General features: G+C 43.0%; 1 pseudogene across 1 annotated transcript in view; it reads left to right on the top strand.

Annotated features, from left to right (window-relative positions):
- The window catches only part of LOC311098893 (oxysterol-binding protein-related protein 1-like), a 46,232-nt pseudogene that overhangs the window by 10,596 nt on the left and 8,483 nt on the right, over positions 1-27,153 (top strand). Inside the window, exons 13-24 of the transcript in view lie at positions 4,485-4,641; positions 12,346-12,560; positions 16,817-16,892; positions 19,801-19,935; positions 20,081-20,178; positions 22,100-22,282; positions 22,569-22,676; positions 22,884-22,973; positions 23,440-23,566; positions 24,367-24,483; positions 25,912-26,035; positions 26,159-26,249. The product of the transcript in view is annotated as an oxysterol-binding protein-related protein 1-like (transcript). The remainder of the gene's footprint in view (positions 1-4,484; positions 4,642-12,345; positions 12,561-16,816; positions 16,893-19,800; positions 19,936-20,080; positions 20,179-22,099; positions 22,283-22,568; positions 22,677-22,883; positions 22,974-23,439; positions 23,567-24,366; positions 24,484-25,911; positions 26,036-26,158; positions 26,250-27,153) is intronic.

Raw genomic sequence — 27,153 nt, forward strand, 5'->3', positions numbered from 1 at the left:
TACAGATGTGTGATATGAAGATGATGTGAGTCATATGGGGGTTTAGCTCCAGTTAGTCCCCCCTCCAGTGGGTGAATATTCCCTGACCCAGATCATTCGTTAGATCCAGATTGGGACTGTTAGCCAAGAAGTCAAAATGATTTATCTCAGGCAGGGGGAGAGACAGTGTGATTGGTCTTTGAATTGTGGATGTCTTGTCTGTCTTTGTTTTCCTGCTTTGTTTTCCAATACAGACTTGACATCACCGTAGTGACTGTATTGTATGTAGGCGGTTAAGAAACTCCTTAGAGTGGAGTCTGATGCACACACACACACACATATACACACACTTCTGCGCAACTGTCTCAGCAACATCTTTGCCATTTAACTCTATCTGCCTCACACCTACGTCACAACAAAAACACTGGCTCCATGTTATAATTGTTTTATCTGGAGAAACAAGAACAACCGCTGTCACTTGGTTTTTGTTACCAGTATCAGTGGTTTTGTGTGAGACTTCTAAAGTCATTCACATACATTATGTCCACAAGACAGAATGACAGCCGCCTCCAACCCCTCAGGGAACAGCATCGCAGACAGATGCCAGGCAGCCATAACCCCTCGTCTCCTCAATGAGTCACCCTGTCTTTCATCTCTCACCAGGGGAGATGGTGACCTGAGCCCAGGTCTGCTCCCTGCTCTCCGCGCTGACCTCTCTCAGTGGGCCAGCTCACTGCACAGGGCCTGAAGATGAACCTAAACACTTCCTGTCCTGTTTATTTTACAGTCTGACTTTCAGCCCTGTCGCTGTGATCACAGCATGTAGAACCAGGCTGTATTCACAGGTCAAATGTTCAGATATGTTGCAAATATAATAAATAGTGATGACTTGATTTGAATGTTCAGTGACATTGCACCCTACTAAACAGGCCCCAGGACCTTTTTTGTTGTTGTTGTTGTTGCCATGTTTAGTTAATGCTACTCCATTATATAAATATGTTTAGTTAAATGCACAATTGGGAGGGTAGTGAAGAGACAAAACCGCTTAGTGGTAAAGAAGCCCTAACCCCATTTAGATGTATCATGGCTGTACAGTCAACACTGTACAGTAGTGTATCTAGTATTCAATGGGACCCGTTTGCCCCGAATCTCTTTCCCCTCTAGCGTGAAAACAAAGTTAAAGCTTGCAGCTTCAGGGTCCCGGGCAGGGAGGCTGGGAGCTGTGATTCTCCCAGGCCTTCGACACAGAGTACAGCACAGCCACAAAGCCTCAGCAGAGCTTAAAATAGCGCTGTGTGTGCTGAGGCGAGAGGATGGAGGGATGGGATAGGGGGATGAGGAGGAGAGGAGGGTATGAGAGAAAGAAAGGGGCACGTTACACAACAAAGTATTCCCAGATTTTTCTCCAGAGCCAAGCAAGCGCTTCAGATGGTCTTGTGAGCCTTGGCTCAGGCTGCAACGTGAGCTCAAATAGTTTCTGTAGCTACAGAGATGAACCTTGTTCTGAGAGGAGTGTTGAGTTTTGTGGTTACAAGTGATTGTTCTATTTCACAGGCAGAGTGAGAATGAATATACTATTTGTAAGGATGCTCCATCTGGTGGATATAAAAGGCAGCATATGTTATGTTCATCAAAATGGCGGTTTCTCATAATTATGTCCTAGATTTAAATCTAGAATGTTCTACTGTAGATATACCTTGCATCTTGTGATCTAAGTGGAAAATGGAGAGCGGTAGATGTGAACAAAGCATCTTTCAGCATTAAACAACTGGCCTCAATAGAGAGGCTCGTTCCTAATTGAAATGAAATTGTAGCTGATATTTTCCTTTATTTATGCTATATCTAAGCAAATCCCCTTCCAGAGCATACAGACTGGGACTAACCCTGACCTATTTCAGACAGCATCTGGTTATGTTCTCCCTCTCGCTACAGTACCAACTCTCCCTAACCTCCATTGAGATCTCTAGAGGATGGCTTCTTAGCTGATGTGAATGTGTTGAGAGACCTTTTGCACTGTAACTTGTATGGGGGGGGGAAAGAGAGAAGACTAAATAAACTGTTTCTGACACTATGGTGCCAGACAGCAGAATCAAAGGAATATATTCAGCAGAATGTCAAAGGCATCTATTTATAGTATGGAAATAAATCACCCTCATTTCTTAAAGGAAATTGATGTTCCACCCTTCAGAAAGTGAGTCCCAATTCTCCACTCCCCAAAGTGTGGACTTGCCCACTCCCGTTTGGGAGAAGGGTGAAAAATCACAAGGAATGGGTTTGACAAAAAATAAATCCTGTTGTATTGGATTCAGGATTCAATTTTGATGTGGTTTCAGGTACTGTACATAAAACGTGTTTACCTGGCCTTGTCCCTTGTTTGATGTGTTGTTGTTCCATCGAAGGATGGATGGAAATGAATGATCCTATCGGTTGTGATAGATTCACCTTTCAACACCCCACCTGCCAACCTGATCATGTGTTGATAACAGAGAGAACTATTTTTGAAGCAGCTATTAGAATATTGATTCACAGGAGTCTTCCTCACCACTCTGACCTCAGACGCAGCACTGAAGCGGGCTGGGGTAATTAACATTGGGCTAGACTAAAGTCAGGGCCATAGAGAACAGATGGAGTGTATATTATGATTATTGTCTAATCTATCGTCTGGGTTAGAGGGGATGGAGAATGTTTTTGTATGAATCAGCACCTGCTATTGTGAACTTACAAGGCAACTACTTTGAGTTTTTAGTTTACCATCTACATACTGTATGTAAGTGTCCTGACATTTTAAGAAACAATCTGAAGACTTCAACATTCTATCATAGTCACTGCACTCTCCAGTGGCTCTTCTGGTATTGAAGGGTTTTTGTTTATCCTCCTCTGTATTGAAGTATTCTCTCTTTGGAATTGCTATCTGTCCTCTGGGTGTAAAGTGGTTGTTTTTCCTCCTTGTTTGCATAGTTATGTAAAAGAGCCATGTTATAATATTCACTAATCCTTTACGTCATCATATAGAATAGATAACAAGTACCCTCTCACTGTCTGTCCCTCTACCTCTCAGGTAGCTATGACCTAGTGGTTATTAAACACCACTGATAACAGTATGAGTTTTACATTAGAGGTGTTTTGCTGAGGTTGTGGTATTGCTTGTCGACATGCCCTTTTGACTGTGACGACTACAGGCTCAACAATGTGTGCATTGTACCACTATAAGTCATACAGTAACGCACCAAGGTGAATGTCAGACAGCCACAATAGGTTGTAATAAAGGAATCATCACCTATTATTAGAAACTGCCCCTCGGAAAGAAAGAGAGAGGGGGGAGGGAGGGAGTGTGTGTGTGTGTGTGTGTGCGTACATGATTGTGTGTAGGCTACGTGTGCAGTGTAATGTGAAACAGTCCCTCAGGTAGGATAATTGATGAAGCTGTTTTTTTTTTCTCTCATAACTTTAATTGAGGAAGGTGGCCTCTCTTCGCTATCTCAGATTTACAGCCTGATTTACGGGCTCCAGTTTCCGATGGAGACTATCAGCTGAGGCTGCTTGCCTGTCATCCTTCCCCAAGGTGACTTTGGCATCTTTTCACTCTGTGGAGACTTGGCTCACTTTGTTTTTGTCTTCAGTTACTGTGCTTTATTTACTCAAAGAATTCAATCAACTTCTCCCCTCAGTAGATCAGTAGGGAAAATCTATACTAAGTATTTATTTATTTACCATAGTACTTATTTTCTCTGGAAACGCATCAAAGGAGAAACTGTATTAATATAACTCTAAGTAGGTTGACTTTCTTTCCAGCTGTCTCTTGAGTGTTCAAAGCCTGGGTTCTGACGTAGGCTGTTGCTTGGTAAGAGTGTTGTTTTGTCAGAGTGCTGTCCTCCTGGTTAGTGGAGGATCCATAACAGCAGCATCAGACAAAGGGGGGAATGGCTAGCAACCGAGTTCAGGTTTCCCAGGAAAGACACTTGATCCTGGGCCACAGTGCTCTCTGAGACGGGGGGGTTTGGTTCCGAGTGGAGGAAACTGGATCTGTAGGGCGGGGCTTAGAACAATGACCTGCCAGCCCGTCAGGAGCAGCTTCAACTACAGAACTCTACAGAGGGAGAGATCAATACCACACAAACACATCTATCACTGTCTGTTTATCAGATTATCTATTATAGATGTATTAAAACAAATGTCAAATTAATGTTGTGTGGGAGAGTGTTTGTAATGTGCCATGTCTTGTCTAATGTGCCAACAAGTGTGTGTGTGGTGTGTCGGTTTGTGCGTGCGTGTGTGTGTGTGTCGGTTTGTGCGTGCGTGTGTGTGTGTGTGTCGGTTTGTGCGTGTGTGTGTGTGTGTGTGTGTGTGTGTGTCGGTTTGTGCGTGTGTGTGTGTGTGGTGTGTCGGTTTGTGCGTGCGTGCGTGTGTGTGTGTGTGTGTGTGTGTGTGTGTGTGTGGTGTGTGGTGTGTCGGTTTATGTGTGTGTGTGTGTGTGTGGTGTGTCGGTTTGTGTGTGTGTGTGTGTGTGGAGCCTGAAGTTGGAACAAGAAGTAGAGAAGAACAAGCTACTGTCAGAGACTCTCCAGATGTTGGCTACAGAGCACCAGGAACTAGACCAGCACTCCCTCTGTAAAGGCACACTAAACACACTCACAGAGGATGACCTCTATGATGCTCTGTCAAGTCAATCAAATCCCATCTGGTCTTCATTAAACATTTGGGATGCATCCCAAACGGCGCCCTATTCCCTATATAGTGTGCTACTTTTGACCAGGGCCTAATGGGTAGTGCAATAGAAACACACTACATAGGGAATAGGGGGCCGTATAAGTTCACAACATCTGATATTTTTATTCAGAGAATTCATATTTTTAATTGCAGGCTATTCTGTTTTTCATTGACCTCTAACTGTTGTTGACTTGGATAATTTCTGAAAGACCTCTACAAGCACCTCTATACAAAACTATCTATTAACGCTTCTGGAGAACACAGCCAGTTTTAAGTGTCAAAGTTTATTTTCACAAAATACAGCAGGTGTAAAACAGTACAGTGAAATTCTTATTTACAAGCTCTTTCCCAACAATGCAGTACTCAATATTCAGTATCAAGGCGAGAGGAAAGAATATAAGGTACTACTATAAAGTAAGAAAACACACGAGAAGTATGAAAAGAAAGAAAGAAAAAAGTGCCATATACAGTATCTGGAGTAGATACTGTATATGTAAATGGGTAAAAAGGATAAATATTAATGGTAATAATAATCAATATAGCAGCATCGTAAGTGGTGAATGGGTGTGTGCATGGTGATGAGTGATTGAGTGTGAATACATAATGGTCCAGCTGACTATTGTGGCTCTGCAGCAATGAAATATAAAGCTGAGTTGAGTCCTGGCTCCCTAACCTTAGCTCCTCCACACTGTTGTCAGAAGTGAAAACCACTTCCCTTGTGGAGTTGTTTCTGTGTTGAAGAATAGGCTGGAGTGTATATAGACACATTGTTTATTTTTATCAGCAGCACAGACACCTCTAGGCTCCAGCAACACATATTTATCCAGCAGATAGTAGGCTCTGGGGCTGAGGAAGATTTCACTCTTTTTTTGGTCCTGTCTTTATATTATAACTGGTTTGCAGTGTTCTTTGGCAGAGTTCATAATTGTTCTGTATGACGTATGATTTTCTGCTGACTGCCATAGCAATGGGTAGCCTATCCTTCAGATGGTCCTCATACACACACATTTTCACCATCTTTGATTATGCAATATCTTAAAACCTCAACTGTAAATGGGTTGCTCATGACCATATACAGCTCTATCAGATGAGATCATCACGCAAAGTGCAAGTTGAAGTTAAGAGCAACTTTAGATTATGTGTTTCTGGCTGTGTGTGCTTGGAACATAATTCACTACACATGCTAAAGCGCCCACAGCATGGTCCATTGCCCCAGAAGGTCCCCAGGGCACCTCAGCCACCCTAGCCTCCCTCCACGTCTTCCTGTCTAATGACCAATCCCAGCGATGCATTACACAGCTGGTTACCCAACCTGCTACACTGGCTAATTGTCTCCATGTTGGGCTCAAAGAACGTCCCTTAGTACTAGTGTTGCAGAGAAGTAACAACCTCAAAATGGCCTCTGCTAATGAATCCCAAGGCTGAGGCAGCTAGCTAGTGCTTCTTCTTAAGGATGAGATATTCTCCCAAATGGAAAAGATATAGAAGAATTTAACAAGATTCTTATGTTCTACCTGGAACTTGTAAGCAATAGATATGGCAACAAATACACATACAAGATTCATGGAAGATTCTTGTAATATGACTTATATGGGTGGATGACATTTTAACATAACCAAAATGTTGCACATATTGTATAAAAAACATACAAGAGACATGTAAGCTAAGCCTTCTAAGGTCTCTCATACATGGGACATACACATTTCTAAGAACTTAGATCATAGTAATAGCAAGCTGTTGCATGTATTGTATGAAAAACATACAATACATGCAATGTATTGTATTGCATGTATTGTATAAAAGACCATTTACGCTTGCTCTGGGAATGCAATACGGAAGCTCCATACGGAGGGTGTGACGCAATTGCAGAGCCTCCGGAGGGTTGCGGAGGCCAAATTGAGCTCCGTACCGCATCGCTGTGCGCCTCCCAAACTGTTCTAACAATGCGGAGGGCTCCATATAGCTCTGCATTGACATGATTGGTTGACGATAGGTTGGGGCGGGAGGTCCTGTATAAACACAAACTCACTTGAGAAATGTGTATATACAAATATTGTATTTTTCTTATAGTAATTGTCATGTTTTTTATATGTTGACTTATAAAAACAATGTGGAACCTATAAGAAAAGCATTTATTTTGTAGAGGTTACATTGTCAGAACATACACTTTTCTTATAATATTCATTGATGACTCATATAATTCATATAAACTGAGTATACAAAACATTAAAAACACCTGCTCTTTCCATGACAGACTGACCAGGTGAAAGCTATGCTCCCTTATTGATGTCACTTGTTTAATCCACTTCAATCAGTGTAGATGAAGGTGTTCCTAATGTTTGGTATACTCAGTGTATTTTGTCATACAATGTACATGTAGGAAAGTGGCCACTTACTGTAAGTATTCGATTGTGTTTTGTCAAACAAGGCTAAACATACAATTTAAATTTTGGAATAGAGGATGCATGTACAAATCATTTATTTGTATCTTACCTGATTCTTACTAGATTTTTGTACAAGTAATCTACTTCTGCCATACAAGATACTTATTTGAATTTCATGATTATTTTCCATTTGGGCTCTCGTTTCAGGCAGAAATACTAATCTCTCGCTGTAGCTAGGCTCTAAAATTCAACTCCATTCAAAAGGAACTGGTTCAGTGAAACCTCGTATGAATATGATAACATAATACTTTAACCAGGTTGACATTCACAACGTCGCAGGGCCAACTGGATTACCAGGACACGTACTCAAAGCATGTGCTGACCAGCTGGCAATTGTCTTCACTGACATTTTCAGCCTCTCCCTGAACCAATCTGTAATACCTACATGTTTCAAGCAAACCACCATAGTCCCTGTGCCCAACAACGCCAAGGTAACCTGTCTAAATGACTATCGCCCCGTAGCACTCACATCTGTAGCCATTAAATGCTTTGAAAGGCTGGCCATGGCTCACATCAACACCATCATCCCACACACCCTGGACCCACTCCAATTCAAATACACAGATGACACAATCTCTATTACACTCCACACTTCCCTCTCCCACCTGGACAAGAGGAACACCTACGTGAGAATGCTGTTCATTGACTACAGCTCAGCGTTCAACACCATAGTGCCCTCCAAGCTCATCACTAAGCTCAGGACCAAACACCTCCCTCTGCAACTGGTTCCTGGACTTCCTGACGGGCCGCCCCCAGGTGGTGAGGATAGGCAAAAACACATCCGCCACACTGACCCTCAACACGGGGGGCCCCTCAGGGTTGCGTGCTTAGTCACCTCATGTACTCCCTCTTCACCCACAACTCAGTGGCTGCGCACGGCTCTAACACCATCATTAAGTTTGCTGACAAGATGACGGTGGTTGGCCTGATCACCGACGACGATGAGACAGCCTATATGGAGGTCAGTGGCCTGGCAGTGTGGTGCCAGGACAACAACCTCTCCCTCAACGTCAGCAAGACAAAGGAGCTGATCGTGGACTACAGGAAACGGAGAGCTGAGCACGCCCCCATCCACATCGACGGGGCTGTTGTGGAGCGGGTCGAGAGCTTCAAATTCCTCGGTGTCCACATCACTAAGGAATTATCATGGTCTACACACACCAACACAGTCGTGACGAAGGCACGACATCTCCTCTTCCCCCTTAGGAGGCTGAAAAGATTTGGAATGGGCCCTCAGATTCTCAAAAAGTAATACAGCTGCACCAATGAGAGCATCTTGACTGGCTGCATCACTGCTTGGTATGGCAACTGCTTGGCATCCAACCGCAAGGCACTACAAAGGGTAGTGCGTACGGCACTGGGGCTGAGCTCCCTGCCATGCAGGACCAATATACCAGGCGGTGTCAGAGGAAGGCCCTAAAAATTGTCAAAGACTCCAGCCACAGAACTCATGGACTGTTCTCTCTGCTACCGCACAGCCATCGGTACCGAGTCTGGAACCAACAGGACCCTGAACAGCTTCTACCCCTAAGCCATAAGACTGCTAAATAGTTAGTCCGGGTAGGTATTGGTTAACTATTTAACTATCTGCATTGACCCCTTTTTGCACTAATCTGTTTGACTCATCACATACGCTGCTGCAACTGTTTATTATCTATCCTGTTGCTTATTCACTTTATACCTAGCTATATGTACAGTACATACTGTATCTACCTCGTACCCTTGCACATCGACTTGGTACTGGTACCCCGTGTATAAAGTCAAGATATCGTTACTCATTGTGTATTTATTTATTGTGCTATTATTTCTCTTTTTTTCTCTCTGCATTGTTGGGAAGGACCTGTAAGTAAGCGTTTCACTGTTAGTCTACACCTGTTGTTTATGAAGCATGTGTCAAATACATTTGATTTGATTTTGATATAACCAGAGGAAATGGAATTGTTATCTATAGTAATTACTCTATGCTTGGCCTTAATGTGAACTAACAATGCTTTAGTACTGAAATAGATATAGCACTCTGTAGTGGCCTGCTCCAGCACAGTGTACAGTCCATTTGGAAAGTATTCAGACCTCTTCCCTTTTTCCACATTGTGTTACGTTACAGCCTTATTCTTATTATTAAAATGGATTAAATGAATTCAATCTACACACAATACCCCATAATGAAGCGAATTTATTTACATAAGTATTCAGACCCTTTGCTATGAGACTCGAAATTGAGCTCAGTTGCATCCTTTTTCCATTGATCATCCTTGAGATGTTTCTGCAACTTGATTTGGAGAGGCACACACCTGTCTATATAAGGTCCCACAGTTGACAGTGCATGTCAGAGTAAAAACCAAGCGATGAGGTTGAAGGAATTGTCCGTAGAGCTCCGAGACAGGATTGTGTCGAGGCACAGATCTGTGGAAGTGTACCAAAACATTTCTGCAACATTGAAGGTCCCCAAGAACACAGTGGCCTCTATCATTCTTAAATGGAAGAATTTTGGAACCACCAAGGCTCTTCCTAGAGCTGGCCGCCCGGCCAAACTGATTAATCGTGGGACAAGGGCCTTCGTCAGGGAGGTGACCAAGAACCCGATGGTCACGCTGACAGAGCTCCATAGTTCCTCTGTGGAGATGGGAGAACCTTCCAGAAGGACAACCATCTCTGCAGCACTCCACCAATCAGGCCTTTATGGTAGAGTGGCCAGACGGAAGCCACTCCACAGTAAAAGGCACATGACAGCCTGCTTGGAGTTTGCCAAAAGGCACCTAAAGGACTTTCAGACCATGAGAAACAAGATTCTCTGGTCTGATGAAACCAAGATTGAACTCTTTGGCCTGAATGCCAAGCGTCACATCTGGAGGAAACCTGACCCCATCCCTACGGTGAAGCATGGTGGTGGCAGCATCATGCTGTGGGGATGTTTTTCAGCGACAGGGACTGGGAGACTAGTCAGGATCGAGAGAAAGATGAACAGAGCAAAGTACAGAGAGATCCTTGATGAAAACCTGCTCCAGAGCGCTCAGGACCTCAGACTGGGGCGAAGGTTCACCTTCCAACTGGACAACGACCCTAAGCATACAGCCAAGACTACGCAGGAGTGGCTTCGGGACAAGTCTCAATGTCCTTGAGTAGTCCAGCCAGAGCCCGGACTTGAACCCGATCGAACATCTCTGGAGAGACCTGAAAATAGCTGTGCAGCAACGCTCTCATCCAACCTGACAGAGCTTGAGAGGATCTGCAGAGAAGAATAGGAGAAATTCCTCAAATACAGGTGTGCCAAGCTTGTAGCATCATACCTGTGACAACCCTCCCACTCTGTCTGCCGAATTCTTTCTCTCTGCTCTTGTTTTCCTTAATAGGATGTAGGTGGGCGGAGCTGTGAGGGTCGTCAGCGAAATGGGACACACCTGGGCTCAGGTGTAAATACACCTTCCCCCATATATCAAGGAGACTCTCTCCATGCAGACACACTGTTGTTGTTTTGTTGTGGCATTTTGGGGCTTCTTTGTGTTGGTTTGTTTTGGCACCTCAACACCATCTATGCACGCATCCACTCACTTACACTACTGACTACTGATACACACACCATTGTTACTTGTAAATAGGTTACTTTATTTAATAAATATATTTTTGTTATTTCTGAATCTCAGCGTTGTCTCCCTCTTTGTTATGGGCTAAGAGCCGGTTCGTAACATACCCAAGAAGACTCGAGGCTGTAATCGCTGCCAAAGGTGCTTCAACAAAGTACTGAGTGAAGGGTCTGAATACTTATGTAAATATGATATTTGTGTTTAATGTTTTATAACTCTGCTAAAATGTCTAAAAACCTGTTTTTGCTTTGTCATTATTGGGTATTGTGTGTATATTGATGAGGGGAAAAAACTATTTAATCCATTTCAGAATAAGGTTTTTAACGTAACAAAATGTGGAAAAAGTTAAGGGGTCTAAATACTTTCCGAATGCACTGTACCTTAGAGCAGGTTTCCCCAACTGGCGGCCCACAGATGATTTTTATTATTGTAATTGTTTTTATTGTTGGACATAAAGTACTGTAAAAACACCAGCAAATCAGCTCCAAGTTATTTTAATTTTGGAAATCTGTTCCGAAGTTTTCCCACACAATAGTGAAATATATGTGGTTGTATACAAATGTAAGGTTTCAAATTATTGTTTTATTCAAATATTATATCTGTTTGGCTACTTTCGGTCAATTTGCAGTCTACAAATTATTTGTAATTATGTTCCGGACCCCTGACCAGCCGCTCAAGAAAAAATTGGCCCGAGGCTGAATCTAGTTGATCCCTGCCCTAGAGCCTTGCAGTATAGTGGTTGATACTGTATACAGGCTACAATAGGAGTGTGCTGCTGTGCTATACAGTTTGTGCATTTTAGAGTGATCCCTGTTACTCTAGGATTGTTGCTTACTGCAGCTATAATGAGATGATGATAAAGATCGACCAGCATGTTATGGGGCATTATGAGACCTCTATCTTGTTTGTGTTTGTTGTTTGCATAATAAAGATGCATCAACGCATCATGTCCATTTCTTTGATTGAACTTTATTATTGGATTAAGCCACATGACCCACATTTATAAATAGCATTACTCTATAACAAGAGATTTGAAGCTTTGTTGTTCCCATAACTGATCATGCCAGCTCAATTTTAGAATTCAAATGCTTTATTGGCATGTTCAAAAAATTGTATTGCCACAATCATTAAGTTATTGAATATTTGATCATAGTCATGCCAGCTCCCTTACCCCTGCCTCACATGAAGCACTACAAAAACTATTATACAATATTCTTTGATAGAGTATCTCAGCAGCTCCTCATTGTGTAAAGATTATGTTTTCCCCTCCCCCTTTTCCTGGGTGTTACTACCTGTGTTGCCCCTAGTAGCAGCAGCGTGAGGTCTAGGTTAGAGGCGGAGCCAGGGTACTGTACTAACCACAGCAGGCACAGCACCCGGAGGAAGCAGAGCGTCTGTGTGGCTTCTCATTGGAACACTATCCCACAGGTGGGGTTTCGCTGGCTCCAGGGAGGGAGAGGAGGAGGCGAGAGTTCAGTCAGTCACTACCGGGTGGAGGAGTGTGAGGGCAGGTTGCAGGTCTAAGTATAGGGTTTTGGGGCTAGGTTTAAGCTAAGCTTAACATGTTTTGGACTGAGCTCAAACGTGACGTGACCCCCTCTCTGTTTCTGGCTACTGGCATCCCCCTCCTGCAGATTCCGAGAACAAGCGTTCTCTCTCTCTGAACGGCTTCCTGTCTGTGGTCGGACTCTCGTTTGAAGAGGAGGAAGGGGGGGAGAGAGCCCCCTCTGTTCAGCAGCAGCCTCCGTTGCCGTACCACCCTCAGGGGACCCGCCACCGCCAGCGGAATGTCCGGGGAGGGTAACCGTGGTGACCAGAAGGCCCAGTGCAATGGAGTAAAGAAGCACAGGTGGGATCCCGCTCTACCTAATATGATGTAACGTCTTGTTTCCCACGTTGTTTCCAGCTTGGTTTTCTTGTCCCCTTTCTTCTCCAGTGCGTGTAATAACAAGGCTTGTATCAGTGTTTGTTTCATGTACTCAAGTTTATTCCATCATTATTTATATTTGATCGTTATGTTTCATTTAAAAAGTGTTTTTATCACTTGTGACATTTTGTAGGAAATTACTTTGTAGGAAAGACTCACCAGTCACAATGTTGTTACTGCTGACGTCCATAATGCCATTATAATGCTTAATATTTGATCACTTAGCATAAGTCTTTGATGACTGTCCCGTGGAGCTCAGTTGGAAGAGCATGGCGTTTGCAACGCCAGGGTTGTGGGTTCGTTTCCCACGGGGGGCCAGTATGAAAAAAAAAAAAATATATATATATATATATATATGTATGCACTCACTAACTGTAAGTCGCTCTGGATAAGAGCGTCTGCTAAATGACTGTTGTGTTGTTCAGAGTAGACTGTCAGCAGCCAGCGGCTCTACAGGATACTGTATGTAATGTGATACCCCGGTCTGTCTGTCTTTCTATTCCAGTGTTTTTTGTTTGCGCACCCAAGCCCCATAGACAGGTCTCTCTTGTTTTTCCATCCACAGTTATGTCATTCAGATTCAGCAGGCTAGTTGCTTGTTGGTGCTTGGTACTCTGGGTCAGAGCAGAAATCTTTTTGAAGATTGGCCAATCAACTTTATTTCCGTGGATGAGAATGGTGGTTCTTAATCCAACAATTGAACAGTGAATAATTTAGTGCTTGCCAGTTTAGAGAAACAAAGACCAAGAGGAAAGGGATGTGTGTGTCTGTCTGTGTGTGTGCTTGTGTACATGCATGCACCTTTGTGTGTGTTCTAAGAGACAGTCAGACATGCTCTCATAAAGGAGATGGGATTTGTTCATTTCCTACCTCAGTATGTTAAAGAGAACTAGTTTTTAATTTGATACCTCGATTTGTAATCCCTTGTGATCTTCTGTGGCCCACAAGCGTACGATAAATCCTTGATTATGCAAAAATGCGTTTTTAGGCTTGATTTGATTCGAGAGGAAATGTAAAATGATAGCTATGGGAAGTGAATGAAGCTTCAGAGTGAGTGTAGGTAGTTACAGGAGGAGTCAGTTCATTCAGCCTAATATGTTATGCTGTGTTATGTAGCTGACATAAGTACTGCTCCGCCATGCTCCACTGGCCTGCTCATTCCACTGTTGATAAGAGAGAGGGTTAGGATTTAGCCCCACAGCCCTCCTCTTTCCATCTCTCCTCAATCTCCCTCCTCCTCTCAATCGCCTGTTGCGTTTGTTTAGTCGGAGCGTCAGCATTCATTGTATGTAGGTGCTTCTCTGCTCATCTCTGAGCAAACACACCGTCTGACTCACACATACACATACACACACACACACTAGTGATGCGTGGGTTGACTCATAACCCGCAGCCCCCACGGTTATATCCGCGGGGCAGGTGGGTTTAGGTCATGAAATATTGTGCGGATGAAGGGCCGATGTGTGGCGGTCAGGTTGAATAAAGAGAAAACAATACATAAAAAAATTCATAAATGTATCATTCTTGTGCATCTATAGGCTACATTTAGGTTTTTCTTTCATTATTTTTAGTATATATGGCATACTAATAGACTACACGCCAATCCCCAAATAGCCTACACACCAAACGCTTTTGTGAACGTGCAGTAAAAGATAACATTGATCCACTGAGGCAAAAAGGACAATGTCGGAATTTAATTCAATAACAGAAAAGCTGCGAAATGGAGAATTGAAAATAAAGAGAAGGCACGGCCAGAAAAATAATGTTTGGGAAAGATTTGGTGAAGTGGTAAAAGAGGATGATAGCAGTGCCAGCTATGTTATGTGTGATGATTATGAGGTGCTATAAAAATTTGACAGTCACAAGACGGGGTCTTCAGATTGGCCTATGGCAAGTCAACAAAACTGTAGCCTACTGTTCAGATGGGTTAAATGGAAACTGAAATCTGGACACTCACTGTAGGTCTATAACGTCTCACATAGTCTTAATATAATTCCTGCAGAATTAAGCATTTCTTGCAGTAAAATTATACACCAAATGTACAATTTGACTCGGGAACAGGAGTGGAGAAATATGATTTATTTCTTTCAGCATCTTGAGAAAATGCGAATGCGCAGTTAGGGACTGTCTGGAGAGGTGCTATCTTTATCAGCATCAAAAAGCTGATAGTATTTCAACCACCTAAAATATGCATCCAAGCTGAACTGAAATCTTATCAGAAAAATGTTGGGTTGTTTTCACAGCGTTCTATTTTGCACTGAAAATCGTTCACATGTTTTTTGTTTGTTGTTGTTGTCATTTAGCAGACGCTCTTATCCAGAGCGACTTACAGTTAGTGAGTGCATACATTTTTCATACTGGCCCCCCATGGGAAACGAACCCACAACCCTGGCGTTGCAAGCGCCATGTTCTATCAACTGAGCTACAGCGGACTATCATTTTTGTTATTGCATTTTGTCCCCTGTCCCTAAACGTCCTTGCTCTGTGAAAGAAGCAGAGATTACATAACATTTCACCAATATCAACTAGATTGAAGCATTCATTCTATCGATTTATGACATTATTCTGGTGAGCAAGGGTTTATTTAGTCTTCTAGGGCAACATATAATTACAGAAGGGAAGCTGCATGTATCTAATTATAGACAAGCTTACTAACAAATAGCCTACCAACATTTCTGAAATTATAAGCAGAAACATATCTAAATGAGGCAACAACAAAAAATCCTGCACCCCGTCAATAAATTGTTACGCCGTCTCTGACTGTAGTCTACATCACATTTTCTATATTTGCTGGTTAGGGTCGGGTGTGGGCTTCAGATTTTCACTTTATCACATATAGCCGGGCCATTGGAGATGGGTTATTAGCAATTGCGTGCGGGTGAACAAACAGCTGACCGGTGCGCCTTTAATACACACACACACACACACACACACAGGAACACATGCACACTCTCCCATTCATTCATGGTTATTGCACGAGGCTTGACCGCAGCAGCTACAGTTAGCTCATTAGCTGTCAGGTGTCAGGTAACTCTGTTTCCTAATGGCAAGGCAAGACGAGGCAACTCAGTTTCCAAATAGTAGGTCAAGCCGTCGCTGATATTCCAGATAAGGTTAATGTAATACAGCTGTCTGCATAACTAAATGGTGACTTTTCTTTATTTTAGAAACATGCCAAAATGTTAACAATCCTGAAGACACAATGATAAAGACCGTAGTTGTATATTCTAAACATGGTTCTCCATTAACAAAGTCGAGAACATCACATAAAACCAAGGACACAAGCTTAAATACAAATGCACATACTTAGAAAGTAGAGACACACCTCACCAACAACAACAAGATACTGTACCACTATCTGATAAATGTGATAGCCTAGAGCGTTGCTAAGATGTAGGAGGAAGAGAGCTGTGCATTATCTATACAGTAGCTATATCTAGCCCTCGGTGGAAGTATGCTACTGTAAGAGACTGGCTTAAACCCCTCATCAATTACTCTGTCACCATAGTCCTTGAGTGTATTTTTAACTTGTTTGTATTCTTCTGACACTGTCTCCTAGCCTGGTTCACACTGAAAGCTGGGACCGAGAGAATGACAAACAGCTTCTATCTCAAGGCCATCAGACTGTTAAATAGCCATCACTAGCACATTAGAGGCTGCTGCTGCCTATTGAAATCACTGGCCACTTTAAGAAATGGAACACTAGTCACTTTAATAATGTTTACATATCTTGCACTACTCATCTCATATGTATATACTGTATTCTATAATATTCTACTGTATCTGAGTCCATGCCGCTCTGTCATTGCTTGTCCATATGTGTATATATTCTTAAATTCCATTCCTTACTTAGATTTGTGTGTATATATGTTGTGAAATTGTTAGATATTACTTGTTAGATATTACTGCACTGTCGGAGCTAGAAGCACAAGCTACACCCGCAATAACATCTGCTAAACACGTGTATGTGACAAATAAAATTTGATTTGGTCCCAAATCTGTTTTTGCCGTTTGGCGTGACAATGACCATAGGAGTTGACCATAGTAGTTGGTAAGACAGCACAAACAGATCTGGGACCTGGCTAAGTGTACAGTATGCATCCCTGTGTCTGTATTCAGTGGGAGTACTCCATTTAGATTTGACCTTGTTGTTTGTCCGTTCCTTTTCTATCCCACAGAATGTCTTTACCAGCGCCCATGTTCTCCAGGAATGACGTCAGCATTTGGAGCATCCTGAAGAAATGCATCGGCATGGTGAGAATTCACTCTCATTATTTATTTAAAGAAAAGTACAGTACTGTGTTGGCACATCCAAAAAAGCACCGGAGCAGGATAGAAATGTATCAGGCTGGGCAAAGAAAGAAAGGGATGTTCGTTCACTGTTTCCTGCTCTCCAAAAAAGTTGTAATCAAACAGTGAGCAAGCCTTTCTTCCACCGAGGCCTAGATATAGCTACTCTCTGCCAAGAATTCAGACACAAACAAACAGGATTTCCAGGACCAAGTTTGAGAAACCCTGCTGTAAAAGACTCTGGTCATCAGTAGTGGTCTGTAGGGACACTAATACCCTCTCTCCACTTCCTGGATGAAATTTTATTGGATCTATTCATAGGAAATAGGGTGCCATTTGGGACAGCCCTGGTGTAGAGGCAGCTGTCACCGTTGGCAATGGAGAAACTGTCTTGACTATGTTTGTCCTCTACAGTGAGGGGAAAAAAGTATTTGATCCCCTGCTGATTTTGTACGTTTGCCCACTGACAAAGAAATGATCAGTCTATAATTTTAATGGTAGGTTTATTTGAACAGTGAGAGACAGAATAACAACAACAAAAATCCAGAAAAACACATGTCAAAAATGTTATAAATTGATTTGCATTTTAATAAGGGAAATAAGTATTTGACCCCCTCTCAATCAGAAAGATTTCTGGCTCCCAGGTGTCTTTTATACAGGTAATGAGCTGAGATTAGGAGCACACTCTTAAAGGGAGTGCTCCTAATCTCAGCTTGTTACCTGTATAAAAGACACCTGTCCACAGAAGCAATCAATCAATCAGATTCCAAACTCTCCACCATGGCCAAGACCAAAGAGCTCTCCAAGGATGTCAGGGACAAGATTGTAGACCTACACAAGGCTGGAATGGGCTACAAGACCATCGCCAAGCAGCTTGGTGAGAAGGTGACAACAGTTGGTGCGATTATTGGCAAATGGAAGAAACACAAAAGAACTGTCAATCTCCCTCGGCCTGGGGCTCCATGCAAGATCTCACCTCGTGGAGTTGCAATGATCATGAGAACGGTGAGGAATCAGCCCAGAACTACACGGGAGGATCTTGTCAATGATCTCAAGGCAGCTGGGACCATAGTCACCAAGAAAACAATTGGTAACACACTACGCCGTGAAGGACTGAAATCCTGCAGCACCCGCAAGGTCCCCCTGCTCAAGAAAGCACATATACATGCCCGTCTGAAGTTTACCAATGAACATCTGAATGATTCAGAGGAGAACTGGGTGAAAGTGTTGTGGTCAGATGAGACCAAAATGGAGCTCATTGGCATCAACTCAACTCGCCGTGTTTGGAGGAGGAATGCTGCCTATGACCCCAAGAACACCATCCCCACCGTCAAACATGGAGGTGGAAACATTATGCTTTGGGGGTGTTTTTCTGCTAAGGGGACAGGACAACTTCATCGCATCAAAGGGACGATGGACTGGGCCATGTACCGTCAAATCTTGGGTGAGAACCTCCTTCCCTCAGCCAGGGCATTGAAAATGGGAGTGGATGGGTATTCCAGCATGACAAGGACCCAAAACACACGGCCAAGGCAACAAAGGAGTGGCTCAAGAAGAAGCACATTAAGGTCCTGGAGTGGCCTGGCCAGTCTCCAGACCTTAATCCCATAGAAAATCTGTGGAGGGAGCTGAAGGTTCGAGTTGCCAAACGTCAGCCTCGAAACCTTAATGACTTGGAGAAGATCTGCAAAGAGGAGTGGGACAAAATCCCTCCTGAGATCTGTGCAAACCTGGTGGCCAACTACAAGAAACGTCTGACCTCAGTACTTGGTGGCAAAACCCTTGTTGGCAATCACAAAGTCATGTTTTGCAGAGGGGTCAAATACTTATTTACCTCATTAAAATGCAAATCAATTTATAACATTTTTTACATGCATTTTTTTGGATTTTTTTGTTGTTATTCTGTTTCTCTCACTGTTCAAATAAACCTACCATTCAAATTATAGACTGATCATGTCTTTGTCAGTGGGCAAACGTACAAAATCAGCAGGGGATCAAATACTTTTTTCCTTCACTGTATATGGGGCTTAATGAGTTAGATCCATGGCACTCTATTGTTTTAGCCCAGGATTCCTGCTGAAACGTGGGCCTTTTAATGACCCTCCAGAGACTAGTCGGTACTGGTGTCAAGCAGTGTTCCAGACTGGGGACTAGCCTAGAGCTTATTGATGATGTTATTTCAAACCTCTGTCATCGAAACACCATTATGTGTGCTTTACAGGGAATTTCACTCTATTGCCAGTGTAGCCTAGCGGTTAGAGCATTGGGCCAGTAACCGAAACGATACCCCCCCCCTTTGCCTTCAGAACAGCCTCAATTCGTTGGGGCATGGACTCTACAAGGTAGGTGTCAAAAGCATTCCACAGGGATGCTGGCCCATGTTGACTCCAATGCTTCCCACAGTTGTGTCAAGTTAGCTGGATGTCCTTTGGGTGGTGGACCATTCTTGATACACACGGAAAACTGTTGAGAGTGGAAAAACCCAGCAGCGTTACAGTTCTTGACACACTCAAACCAGTGCGCTTAGCACCTACTACCATACCCCGTTCAAAGGCACTTAAATATTTTGTGTTGCCCATTCACCCTCTGAATGGCACACATACACAATCCATGTCTCAAGGCTTAAAAATCCGTATTTAACCTGTCTCCTCCCCTTCATCTACACTGATTGAAGTGGATTTAACAGGTGACATCAATAAGCTTTCACCTTGATTTACCTGGTCAGTCTATGTCATGGAAAGAGCAGGTGTTCCTAATGTATTGTACACTCCGTGTATATTTGTCTGTGTGGGCTGTGAATGAACTTCATTGCTTGTGTGTTTCCTTACCCCTCTCTCTGACTCTTCGGCTCCTCTCTTCACTCCCCAACCAGGAGCTGTCTAAGATAGCAATGCCAGTGATCTTCAACGAGCCCCTTAGTTTCCTGCAGCGGCTGACAGAGTACATGGAGCACACGTACCTCATCCACCAGGCGAACACCACCACAGACTCCATTGAGAGGATGAAGGTAGCTAGCACCCATTATAATCATCCTCTTAGATAGACACACATGAGTTTTCACTCATAATTACCGCAGTAGTACCTACTCTTTTTGCTGTGCTCATCTACAGCTACTAACGTTACAAACTTCTGTTAATCTGTGATGGTTTCAGTGTGTTGCAGCGTTTGCTGTGTCTGCTGTAGCATCACAGTGGGAGAGGACGGGAAAACCCTTCAACCCACTACTGGGAGAAACCTATGAGCTGATCAGGTTAGACCTTAGGTAGACTTTTTTGTATGTGTTGTGAGTTGGTGTGTTACCACTAGTCGTACTAGTTGGTGACTCAAGACGTCTTCAAAATACATCTCAACAGGTCAGATGTCTCAAGACATCTGAAGACAGAAGGTGATGGCTAAGTACAGTGCAATCGGAAAGTATTCAGACCCCTTGACTAAAATTGTTTAAATTGTTTTTTTTCATCATCAATCTACACACAATACCCCATAATGACAAAGCAAAAACAGGTTTTTAAATATTTTTGCAAATGTATTAAAAATAATAAAAAACTGACTAACATTTACGTAAGTATTCAGACCCTTTACTCAATACTTTGTTGAAGCACCTTTGGCAGCGATTACAGCCTCGAGTCTTCTTGGGTATGATGCTACAAGCTTGCCACACCTGTATTTGGGGAGTTTCTCCCATTCTTCTCTGCAGATCCTCTCAAGCTCTGTCAGGTTGGATGGGGAGCGTCGCTGCACAGCTATTTTCAGGTCTCTCCAGAGATGTTCGATCAGGTTCAAGTATGGGCTCTGGCTGGGCCACTCAAGGACATTCAGAGACTTGTCCCGAAGCCACTCCTGCGTTGTCTTGGCTGTGTGCTTAGGGTCGTTGTCCTGTTGGAAGGTGAACCTTCGCCCCAGTCTGAGGTCCTGAGCGCTCCAGAGCAGGTTTTCATCAAGGATCTCTCTGTACTTTGCTCCGTTCATCTTTCCCTCGATCCTGACTAGTCTCTCAGTCCCTGCCGCTGAAAAACATCCCCACAGCATGATGCTGCCACCATGCTTCACCACAGGAATGGTGCCAGGTTTCCTCCAGACGTGACGCTTGACATTCAAGCCAAAGAGTCAATCTTGGTATCATCAGACGAGAGAATCTTGTTTCTTATGGTCTGAGAGTTCTTTAGGTGCCTTTTGGCAAACTCCAAGCGGGCTGTCATGTGCCTTTTACTGAGGAGTGGCTTCCGTCTGTCCACTCTACCATAACGGCCTGATTGGTGGAGTGCTCTAGAGATGGTTGTCCTTCTGGAAGGTTCTCCCATCTCCACAAAATAACTCTAGAGCTCTGTCAGAGTGACCATCAGGTTCTTGGTAGCTCAATTGGTAGAGCATGGCACTTGTAACGCCAGGGTAGTGGGTTCGATCCCCGGGACCACCCATACGTAAAAATGTATGCACACATGACTGTAAGTCGCTTTGGATAAAAGCGTCTGCTAAATGGCTTATTATTATTATTATTATTATTATTTGGTCACCTCCCTGACCAAATCCCTTCTCCCCCATTTGCTCAGTTTGGCCGGGCGGCCAGCTCTAGGAAGAGTCTTGGTGGTTCCAAACTTCTTCCATTTAAGAATGATGGAGGCCACTGTGTTCTTGGGGACCTTCAATGCTGCAGACATTTTTTGGTACCCTTCCCCAGATCTGTGCCTCTGCCTCAACACAATCCTGTCTCGGAGCTCTACGGACAATTCCTTCGACCTTATTGCTTGGTTTTTGCTCTGAAATGCAACTGTGGGACCTTATATAGACAGGTGTATGCCTTTCCAAATCATGTCCAATCAATTGAATTTACCACAGGTGGACTCCAATCAAGTTGTAGAAACATCTCAAGGATGATCAATGGAAACAGGATGCACCTGAGCTCAATTTCGAGTCTCATAGCAAAGGGTCTGAATACTTATTTAAATAAGGTATTTCTGTTTTTATTTTTAATAAATTAGCAAAAATGTCTAAATCTGTTTTTGCTTTGTCGTTATGGGGTATTGTGCATAGATTGATGCTATTTTTTATATATTTTTTTATTCATTTTAGAAAAGGCTGTAACGTAACAAAATGTGGAAAAAGGGAAGGGGTCTGAATACTTTCCGAATGCATTGTATGTGCCATTAACCCCCTCCCTCCTGTCACTTCAGAGAGGACCTGGGGTTCAGGTGGATGTCGGAGCAGGTAAGCCACCACCCCCCCGTCAGCGCCTTCCATGCTGAGGGCCTGCAGGAGGACTTCCTGTTCCACGGCTCCATCTACCCCAAACTCAAGTTCTGGGGCAAGAGTGTGGAGGCAGAGCCTAGAGGCATCATCACCCTGGAGCTGCCCAAGTGAGTCTGGAGCTGACATTCCCTCAATAGCTTTCCCTTAGTGAGGGTTTGGCTTGGAGTGTCCTTGAATTGGCCTTTATCTCCCAGTAAAGCTAGCAATAAATCTATTCTGGGAGCTTTTTGTAAAGCCTGGATGAAATTAATAAATGAAATGTAAACAATGTTGAAGCTTAAAGGACATTTGTAATCTCCCTGAAGTAGTTTGGTATGAGTTGGCATCTCTAAGTGGACATGGTTGGTGAGAGGTTATCTGCTGCTATGTATGACATGTTCTCCGTCTCTGCAGATACAACGAAGCGTACACCTGGACAAACCCCACTTGCTGTGTACACAACATCATCGTGGGCCAGCTGTGGATCGAGCAGTATGGCAATGTGGAGGTGATCAACCACAAGTAAGGGAGACTACCTTGCCGTGTGTGTGCAGTAGTGTGGATCCACGTTTGTTTCCAGTTGATTGAGCAATGTAACAGACCTGGGACAGATACTTGCCTTTACAAAGGAGATAGACTGATAGACATGGTAGTTGTTTGAAAGCATTGTCTCACAGTGAGAAATAGTGAACGAGAATATGTAAACAAAGGCTTGTCTTTCTGTGACAGGACCGGAGAGAGATGCAGCCTGACGTTCAGACCAAGTGGCCTCTTTGGTAAGGAGCTGCACAAAGTGGAGGGCTACATTCTGGATAAAAGGTACTTGTGGCCTTTCTTTTGTTACGAATTGGAGATGTTTGGTATTGCATTGCTGGCCAGGTCTCCCTGGTAAAAGAGGTATCCTGACCTCAATGGGACTCCCTGGATAAATAAAGGTTAAAGCTGCAAAATGTAACTTTTTGGGCGACCCGACCAAATACACATAGCAATTATCATTGAAAGCAAGTCTAAGAAGCGGTAGATCTCTTCTATGTGCGGTATTTCTATACTTCCCGTTCTTAAGGTTCATTTTTGAGTATTTTACTTTCAGTTTTGTACACCAACTTCAAACAGCTGAATTTTAGCAACCAGGAAATGGCGGAGCGATTTCTGCATATTGCACCTTTTTAAATAAAATAAATAAATAAATGTTACAACCTGATTCTTTACGGATTGTGTTCCTCACTGAGGGGACATCTAATTACCAAAGAAAAGGCTATAATACATTTTGCGTGTGTGTGTGCAGCAAAAATAAGCTCTGTGCCATCTACGGTAAATGGACCGAGTGCTTATACACTGTGGACGCTGACACTTTTGATGCTCACAAGAAATCTGACAAGAAGAACTCAGAGGAGAAGAAAAGCAACAAGCAGGTACAGTATGATGTGCACTAATCAAAAACACACCGTATCAAAAACAAGGAAGTGCCTCGAGCCCCATTGGGGTGATTATGTAACTATTATAATCTTTGAATTATGTTGATGTATTTTTCATTATCTGTTAGGTGAAATAAGCTATATACTATACCTTATGTCAGTCCAGTGCTGTTCAGTACTATTCATAGATTCAGATGATAATGTAGTGATAAATGGAAATAAATATTACTCAATAAGCCACCAAGGGTGACATTTTCGTCGTGCAAATGCCATGGTCGCATTCCCCTGCTCAGACATTGCATGCATCAACCAATGGTTGCGTGCCACGTCATCGACTGTGCCGTCGGGCACCAGATTGCAATAAAAGATGTGACTTAGCTGATACTTAAAATACCTATCCATAAACTTCATTGTAATCTGGCAGCGTGATATAATTTTTAACTTTTAGTCAACAATATGTGTTATAGGAGGTGATTATTTGACTAGAGTTTAGTAAACTGAGCAATATATAAATAGTAAATTCATAATAGCCACATTGTTGAAGAAACATTTCAAATTAAATCGTGCTGCTAGATTACAATGAGGTTTATGGTAAATTTGGCACTTAACACATTGCTTTCGCACCATGAAAATGTAACCTGAAATGGATCATTTTGCTCCATGCTCATGAATGAGTGGTATTTAAGCAACCTTTAAGCTAATTTTGGAGTGAGGACCCGTGATATGACCGAATAATTAGCTATTGGTAGGCCATACCTGTTTGAAGGTTGCGTGTGTCCCCCTGTCTGTCCCTCCAGACCAGTGTAGACGAGGAGCCAGAGGAGATGCCCCTGCCTGACGGAGACACGGTCCAGGTCATCCCAGGAAGTGAGCTGATCTGGAGGATAGCCCCCCGGCCAGACAACTCTGCAGAGGTGAGAGGGGAGGAGCGGCAGGGGGTGGGAGAGGCATGGGGTATTTTTGGTATTTTATTAGGATCCCCATTAGCTGTTGCAAAAGCAGCAGCTACTCTTCCTGGGGTCCACACAAAACATGAAACATGACATAATACAGAACATTAATAGACAAGAACAGCTCAAGGACAGAACTACATAAAAAAATTTTTAAAGGCAGACGTAGCCTACATATCAAAACATACACACAAACGTGAGGTGTTGCTTTATATGTTTTTTGAAACCAGGTTTGCGGTTTATTTTAGCAATATGAGATGGAACGGAGTTCCATGCAATAATGGCTCTATATAATACTGTACACTTGAATTTGTTCTGGATTTGGGGACTGTGAAAACACCCCTGGTGGGATGTCTGGTGGGGTGAGTGTGTGTGTCAGAGCTGTGTGTAAGTTGACTATACAAACAATTTGGGATTCAACACATTGTTTCTTATAAAAGTGATGTAGTCAGTCTCTCCTCAACTCTTAGCCAAGAGAGACTGGCATGCATAGTATTTATATCAGCCCTCTGATTACAATGAAGAGCAAGACGTGCCGCTCTGTTTTGAGCCAGCTGCAGCTTAACTAGGTCTTTCCTTGCAGCACTGGACCACATGACTGGACATTAATCAAGATAAGACAAAACTAGAGCCTGCAGAACTTGCTTTTTGGAGTGTGATGTCAAAAAAGCAGAGCATCTCTTTATTATGGACAGACCTCTCACCATTTTTACAACCATTGAATCTATATGTTTTGACCATGATAGTTTACAATCTAAGGTAACGCCACGTAATTTAGTCTCCTCAACTTGTTCAACAGCCACACCATTCATTACCAGATTCAGCTGAGGTCTAGAACTTAGGGAATGATTTGTACCAAATACAATGCTCTTAGTTTTAGAGATGTTCAGGTCCAGTTTATTAGTGGCCACCCATTCCAAAACAGACTGCAACTCTTTGTTAAGGGTTTCAGTGACTTCATTAGCTGTGGTTGCTGATGTGTATATTGTTGAATCATAAGCATACATAGACACAAATGCTTTGTCTAATGCCAGTGGCAGGTCATTGGTAAAAATAGAAAAGAGTAGAGGGGCTAGAGAGCTGCCCTGTGGTACAGCACAGGGTGAGAGGGAATGGGACGAGCAGTTCTGGGGGATAGCTCTCCGACCAGACAACTGCAGGGATCACAGGCATGAGAGAGTACTGTATTAGGGGGATTACTAAAAGGCAGAAATCTGGGATTTACTGATGATATTTTTAGCCTTCTTGAGTGATTCAACTGGTTGTCAGTTTGACTCAGTTATTGATTTGTTGAATTCTCTCTCTCTCTCTCTCTCTCTCTCTCTCTCTCTCTCTCTCTCTCTCTCTCTCTCTCTCTCTCTCTCTCTCTCTCTCTCTCTCTCTCTCTCATAGTTCTATGCCTTCTCCACATTTGCCATGCAGCTGAATGAGCTGGAGGAGGGCATGAAGGGGGTCCTACCCCCCACAGACTGTCGACTCAGGCCTGACATCAGACATATGGAGAAAGGAGACATGGGTATGGTGATAAAGTTATAGTTATATAGGGCATTGTGTTGTTGTGAATGAATGATTGAAAGCAGTGTGTCCACATCTGGTGTTCAGTCATTTATATTTTGATATATGTTAAAATATTTATCAGATTCGGCAAGTGCAGAGAAGAAGAGGGTAGAGGAAAAACAAAGACTGTCCCGGAAAAATCGTTCGAAGTCGACCGAGGAATGGAAAACAAGGTGAGTGATTGGGTCCTCTACCTCCTGGAACCTCTGCTTCTGCTGTGCAAACTCTCATTGGATGTATGCTAACGCTAATGCTAGGCCTGCTTTGCTAATTATCCCACATTTGTGTCATCCTGTGCTGTGTGTTATGCTGTCCCCCCTGTGTTGTCATTGAGAAGGAACCCAGCTCTTGGCCCCAGGTTTGGCTCTGCTTGTCTGGTGTGTCTTTTGGTTGTTGTTGTGGTTCACTGTTTGAGTGCTGCACTATACTGCCTCCCTCAGGACAGCTTTAGAACGGCAGCAAATGCATTGACTAAAACACTGATCATGCTACTGCACAACCTGAGTGTAGTTGACTCCTGATAAGTACAGTGCCTTCAGAATGTATTCACACACCTTGACTTGTTCCACATTTTGTTGTAATACAGCTTGAATTTAAAATGCATTAAATAGAGATTTTGTGTCACTGGCCTACACACCTTGATAATGTCAAAGTGGAATTACGTTTTTAGACATTTTTACAAATTAAAAACGAAACGCTGAAATGGCTTGAGTCAATAAGTATTCAACCCCTTTGTTATGGCAAGCCTAAATAAGTTCAGGAGTAAAAAATTACTTAACAAGTCACATAAGTTGCATGGACTTACTGTGTGCGATAAGTGTTTAACATGATTTTTGAATGACTACCTCATCTCTCAACCCCACACATACAATTACTTTTAAGGTCCCTTAGTCGAGCAGTGAATTTCAAACACAGATTCAACCACAAAGACCAGGGAGGTTTTCCAGTGCCTCGCAAAGAAGGAAAAAATTTAATAAAAAAGAGACATTGAATATCCCTTTGAGAATGTTTAAGTTATTAATTACACTTTGGATGGTGTATCAATACACCCAGTCACTAACTCAGTTGCCGGAGATG

Source organism: Coregonus lavaretus (genome assembly GCF_964263955.1).
Source record: "Coregonus lavaretus genome assembly, chromosome: 23".
Lineage (NCBI taxonomy): Eukaryota > Metazoa > Chordata > Actinopteri > Salmoniformes > Salmonidae > Coregonus > Coregonus lavaretus.